Raw genomic sequence first — 6,641 nt, 5'->3', positions numbered from 1 at the left:
GGCCAGGCAGGCCTTGAACTCATAAAGATCCATCTGCCTCTTACTCCCGAGTGCTGGGATTAAAGGTGTGTGCCACCAATGCCCTAAACTTAAAGGCATGTGCCACCAACACCCTGAGCTTAAAGGTGTGTGCTATCAACATCCTAAACTTAACTTCTAAAAACATAAACTGTAACATCTTATAATAGATTAGCATCTTTTATAAAACAAGAACTTTACATTGTCAGGCTTTGCTTAAAAATAATTCTAAATTGAAGCTCTTTAAGTACAAACATTAATAAAATCAAACATTTGAAAATTGGTTTTAAAAAGAAGTTTAAATTCCCTTAAGGTCTTTCTGTAATATATAGAAGCATTAACATTTTAAATCTTAACTGAAAAACTTGTTTTTAAGATGGTACCTCTAATTTCCATATGGTCACCTTTAGTCAAGATGGCGGTTTAAGTATCCTTTTTTTTTTTTAACTTTAGTAAAATGGCGACCAGTTAGTCATGTGACCAGGTTGCATATGGCTGGCTACCAGGAAACAGAACATTTTCTCTGACTTGTAACAACCTTTTCTCTGACCTTTAACAACTTTAGGATATGAGGCTTTCCCCAGGCACCCCAGGCCTCCAAGCAGTGTTGGATAACATGTGCGGCCTTTTCCTCTGTCAAAGACTGGGAAAGCCATCTGTAGTTTCCTCCGCTCCTCTAATGGTAAAAAGCAGTCAGTACCAAATTTTTGTTGTAACTCATATAATGAGGGTGCTGATGGAAGTACACCCGCTGGATTAACAGGCGGTGGCCTCATATTTGCTTTCACTTTTGGCAGCTGATATCTATCTGGGTGGTATCTGTCCTCTTTATATCGTGCTGCCTCCTCCTCTAGCTCTGTTTCCTCGCTAGAGTCTAAAATCTCAGAGTCTGAGTTGCTCAGCTCCAAGGCCTCTAGTTTCACCGTAGGGTAGAGACTAGGTTTTGAGTCTTTATTTCTCTTAAATTTACCGGGGTGTGACTGGTCATCCCCTATCGTCTCTCCCCCATTTTTTGTATCCTGGGGAGGGCCCTTTTTCTTAGACATGTCCTTCCTTTTTTGAGCTCCTAATCTCTCATCTCGTTCGGTTTCTGATATATTATCCTGTACCTCTTTAAGCGTTTTTTGACTCTCTGCTACTGTGGGACGGCAAGCCTCATCCTCTAGACGGTTTTTAATTACGTCTCTCTGTTTTGAAGAGCCCATTATGCTGGCGGCTACCTGGGGTAAGCTTGGTCGCGAACTGAAACACCAGCCACAATGAGCACAATATAAGACCAATATGAACAAAAGAAGAATGAAGACCAGAGTTAAGGCTTTTACTGACCCATCCCATGGTGGTGACAAATTAAGGAAAAAGTAAAAAAAAAAGGTATCAGGATTAAGCATACCTCTCCGAACTTACCACCCTGCAGTTCTGAATCCGCCCCGTCCCCCGAGGGGTCTCCACGGTGCCGGCGATGTTAACAAGTTCCTGGGTTTCGGCACCAGATGTCCCGCGCGATCGTCTCGCCAGCAAGAATGACACAGGACACTCGGATCCTTCTGCAGTAAAGCTTTAATGCATCTTGAGAGGGAGAGCATAGGCTTACAGGGCAGAGACCCCGAACTCCCAAGAACCCATCCCTTATATAGGCTGGCAACCGCCGCCTCGGACGTGTTACCCCCTGACTCGCTGCAGCTCATCGGACCATATGACGCCACGGGAGAGGCAGAGACCAAGGGATGGAAAGTTACCCAGCGCCTGCGCACTAACTTGTTTACATTCGGTGCCTGCCAGATGCAGGCGCCATCTTGTAATGGAGAATGCAGGGACGGCTCCCTACACATTTGGGGTTTGAGATTCTAACTACTGTGATTACTGTCAGATCCATTGTTTTAGAATATGTATGCTAAATATACATTCATTTTTTATTTTGAATTGTAATGGACTCTGATATTTTCTCATTAGGATACTGGAGATTAAGAATATGAAGAATGATAATGAAGAACCAAACTCCAGTCACCCAGTTTCTCCTCATGGGCCTGCCCATTCCCCCAGAGCACCAGCATCTGTTCTATGTCCTGTTCGTAGCCATGAACCTCACCACTGTCCTGGGGAATCTCATCATCATTATCCTCATCCTACTGGACTCCCATCTCCACACACCCAGGTTTCTCAGCAACCTGTCCTTCTCTGACCTCTGCTTCTCCTCTGTCACAATGCCCAAATTGCTGCAGAACATGCAGAGCCAGGACCCATCCATCCCCTATGCAGGCTGTCTGACACAAATGTACTTTTAATGGTTTTTTGGAGACATGGAGAGCTTGCTTCTTGTAGTCATGGCCTATCGCCTTTGTGTGGCCATCTGTTTCCCACTTTGTTACAGCAGTATAATGAACCCCAAGCTCTGTGTATATCTGGTAGCACTGTCCTGGATATTTACCATGCTGCATTCCATTTTACGCACTCTACTTTTTACTAGATTGTTATTCTGTGACGACAACGTGATCCCCCAATTTTTCTGTGACATATCTGCCCTATTCAGGTTGGCCTGCTCTGACATTTATATTAATGAACTAATGATATTAATCTTGGGAGAGCTTGTTATTGTCATCCCACTCTTACTCATTGTTGTTTCCTATGTACAAATTGTCTCTTCAATTCTAAGGGCTTCTTCTGCTCAGGTTATTTACAAGGTCTTCTCCACCTGTGGCTCCCACCTGTCTGTAGTCTCACTGTTCCTTGGGACAATTAATGGCCTCTACCTATGTCCATCAAGTAACAACTCTACTGTGAAAAAGACTGCCATGGCCATGATGTACACAGTGGTGACTCCCATGCTCAATCCCTTCATCTACAGCCTGAGGAATGGAGACATGAAAGAGGCCCTGATAAGAGTTTCTTACAAGAATAAAATTCTCCTTATAGTGGCAATACTAGCATTTTTACTTAAATTTATCTTGTAAATATATTGACATTAATATCAAAAATATTTCCCTACAATGAGACCCCCACACAAGAAAAAACTACATAATATTTTCATTTGCTAACAGGAATTTTGCAAAGTTGTTCAGTTAAGGACAGGGACCCCAATGACTCAGTGATATCACCTTCTGCTTTGCATGTGTGATCCTAGAAAATCATTAGGTAAGAGCCACTGTTTTATCAGCTTTCCATCACTTACTTTATTTTTTATTGAAAAATAGTCTTCTCTCATACAATACATCTCAACCACAGTCTCCCCTCACTCCACTCCTCCTATCTCCTCACCACCTCCTTATTCCCTCATATCTAATACTACTCTGTTTCATCTTCAGAAAAACACAGACCTCCAAGAGATGACAGCCAAATACAACCAAAAAAGATACAATAACACAAGGCAAAGGCCCTCAAATGGAGGCTGAGCAAGGAAAACCAGTAGGAATAATGGAGTCTCAAAACCAGGCAAAAGAGTCATAATAACCCCACCCCTGCTGTTAGGAATACCTAAAAAACACCCAGTTAACAGTCCTAAGTATATGCAGAGGACCTGGTACATAACCATGCATCCCCCATTCTTTCAGTTTCAATCTCTGTGAGCCCTACTTAACCAATGCGGTGGTTCATGTTCTTCTGGTGTCTTCCATGCCCTCTAACACCTATAATCTTTCCTGGACCTCTTCCATGGTGCTCCCTACTCTTGAAGGGGAGGGCACTGGTAGCCTGATGGAGACATCCAATTTAGATGTTCTCTATGTTTAATTACTGACTGTTGGTATCTGAACCTGCTCTCATTTGCTGCTGGAGGAGGTCTCTTATGATGATGGTTGGACAAGGCACCAATCTATGAGAACAGAAGAATATCATTAGGAATCATTTCCTTGATATTTTGGCAGTTTGTTTCTACCCAGGTCCCTGGACTATGCAGTCCCTGGTTCCTGGCCATCCAGGGCATGGGATCCCTCTGATGGGATGGGCCTAAACACATACCATGCATGGATTGGCTACTCACACAAATTCTGTACTACTATTTCTCCAGCACATCTTGTAGGCAGGACAGATTATAGGTGGAGTGGTTTGTTTCTGGGTTGGTGGCCAGGTTTCTCTTTTTGTAGCCTACAGAGTTCTTTCACACGTTAAAGAGACGAGAATATATGGGTGAAGGCTATGAGATTTCATCAACTCAACCTCAGTATGTTCAATGTGATGCACAGATGTTATCTCTGGCAATTAGCTCCTCTGTCACTATTAGTGAACTGACTTCTGTTCTAGCATCATCCTGGGTTGTTTCGGTATTTGCACAGGATTTTCACAACCAACAGTTCAACCAAATGGAACCCAGAACATCTAGGCTTTTTCCAGTTCCTGACTATTATGAATAGAGCTGCATTAAACATACTTGAGCAGGTGTCCATGTGGTAGGATGGAGCATCCTTTGGGCATATAGCTGGATCTTAAAGTAGATTGATTCCAAAATTTCCCAAAATTTTATTACTCTATCCAAATTTCTGTGTTGACTGCAGTATAATATTTAAATATGAGTAAATGATATATCATGATCCTGGGATGATTTCCAATAGCATCCAAATAACTCAAACACAACCTTTTTCTAATGCCCCCAACTGTTCTTACTCTACTAATTTTTACATTAGTTCATCTCTTATCCTTCCCCTTTCTTTTAATTTTTGTGTTGTTTTTAATGACTTATCCTGACTCAGGACAAATTTTTGTCATCCTCTTATATAATGCTGTTATTTGTACCATTTCCCTGGAATTATTAGATGAGGGCCATTCAAAGTTTATTTGCCCCAAACCATAGAAAGAAGCTGGAATATAATGGAAATTCAATTTCAAACATTGTCTTTTGTTTTCTTTTTTCTTTTTCCTGCAAAATTCCTTATGCAGATATTTTATAATACTTGAAAAATATGCTGTCCAACTACTTTCATGTCACATGAACTGTTACACACTTTAGTCTGCCATGAAATAGGTCTCTTATTTTGATCTATTCATTCCCTTGTTTGTCCCTACAAGTTATGATGTTAAATCTGTTCCTGTATTCTAGACTTCACTGACTTTCTCATTTTCATTCAAAGACCAGCTCCCCTAGAGCTCTCTGCTATTCTGCATGTCTGTCCAGTGGACATCTTAATGTAAGGTTCTGTGAGCATTTAAACCTTAACACCCACAAACTTGAACACTAAGTTCTATCAGATCTTCTCCTTGTCCTTTCGTGTTTTGATTTATAATATCATCTCCCACCTAATTACCTGAACAGATGCTTATGTATGTGCATACTACCCATAAAAGATGACAATGATTCATAGAGCTTTTATGCTGTGACTTTTTCCAGGAATATTCTTCCTGGAATATTATTCTCTATGTGGTTGCAAAGGTCACAGCAGTTGTTGTCATAGATAAACTGAAATCTCAGTGGCATAGTATAACAGAATCATCAATGATAAAGAATATTAACATATGCCCACTTCCAGTCCCCTGACCTGGGACCACCAGACACTTCCTGCCACCATATCACCCAGAGGGGCCTGGAGGCAGAACAAAGCATCCAGTATCAGCCTCCATACCTGTCTTGCCACTGCACCCCTCCTGGAGAGAAGTGAGGATAGAGCCTTGAACCCATACCCATCAGGAGAGGAAGAGATCCCAAATGTACTCCCTGGAAGAAGAGATGGGAAGGTGACAGTATAAGAACACAGCCAACAAAAGAAAGACTTACATGACACCACCAGAGCCTAGGGATTCCACCCCAGCAAGACCTGAACATCCCAATGCAGATGAAGCAAAAGAGAATAACCTTAAAAACAACTTAATGAAAATGATAGAGTCCTGCAAAGAGGTTATAAAAATCACTTAAAGAAATGGAAGAGAAAACAAACCAAAAAATGAAAGAAATCAACAAATATCTTTTTTTTTAAAAAAAAAAGCAAGGAAAGCCAAGAAAAAACAATCAAACAGATGAAAGAAACAATTCAAACAGCTCAAGACCTGAAAACTGAAATAGAGACAATAAAGAAAACACAAACTGAGGGAACACTGGAAATAGAAAAGCTGGGTAAATGAGCAGGAACTACAGATGCAAGCATAGCCAACAGAATACAAGAGATGTTAGAGAGAATCTCAGGTGCTGAAGATAAACTAGAGGAAATAGATTTTTTGATCCAAGAAAATCTTAACTCCAACAAATCCTTTACACAAAATATACAGAAATATGGAACACCATTAAAAGTCCAAACCTAAGAGTTATAGGTATAGAAGAAGGTGAGGAAGTCCAGCTCAAAGCCACAAGAACATATTCAACAAAATCATAGAAGAAAACTTTCCCAACCTGAAGAAGGACATGCTTATGAAAGTACAAGAAGCTTACCGAAACCAAATAGATTGGACCAAAAACAAACAAACAAAAACAAAAGCACACAAAAAATTCCCCTTGCCACATAATAATTAAAACACCAAACTTACAGAATAGAGAAAGAATGTTAAGAGCAATAAAGAACAAAGGCCAACCAACATACAAAGGAAGTTGAACTGCCTGAAGACCCCAGGACAGGAGTTCCCAACTGGGCAGCACAGAAGCTCCTCAACTGAAAAATGGGTAGAGAAAATGTGGTATATTTACACAATTGAGCAGGAAAAAATGGAAA

At 40.9% G+C, this 6,641-nt stretch overlaps 1 pseudogene; it reads left to right on the top strand.

Moving 5' to 3' along the window:
* Positions 1-1,994: 1,994 nt before the first annotated feature.
* Positions 1,995-2,966, top strand: LOC100765282 (annotated as a pseudogene).
* Positions 2,967-6,641: the final 3,675 nt, after the last annotated feature.

Source organism: Cricetulus griseus, chromosome 7, assembly GCF_003668045.3.
Source record: "Cricetulus griseus strain 17A/GY chromosome 7, alternate assembly CriGri-PICRH-1.0, whole genome shotgun sequence".
Taxonomy (NCBI): domain Eukaryota; kingdom Metazoa; phylum Chordata; class Mammalia; order Rodentia; family Cricetidae; genus Cricetulus; species Cricetulus griseus.
The sequence above is the reverse complement of the archived record's forward strand: the minus strand, read 5'-3'. Positions and strand labels throughout refer to the sequence as shown.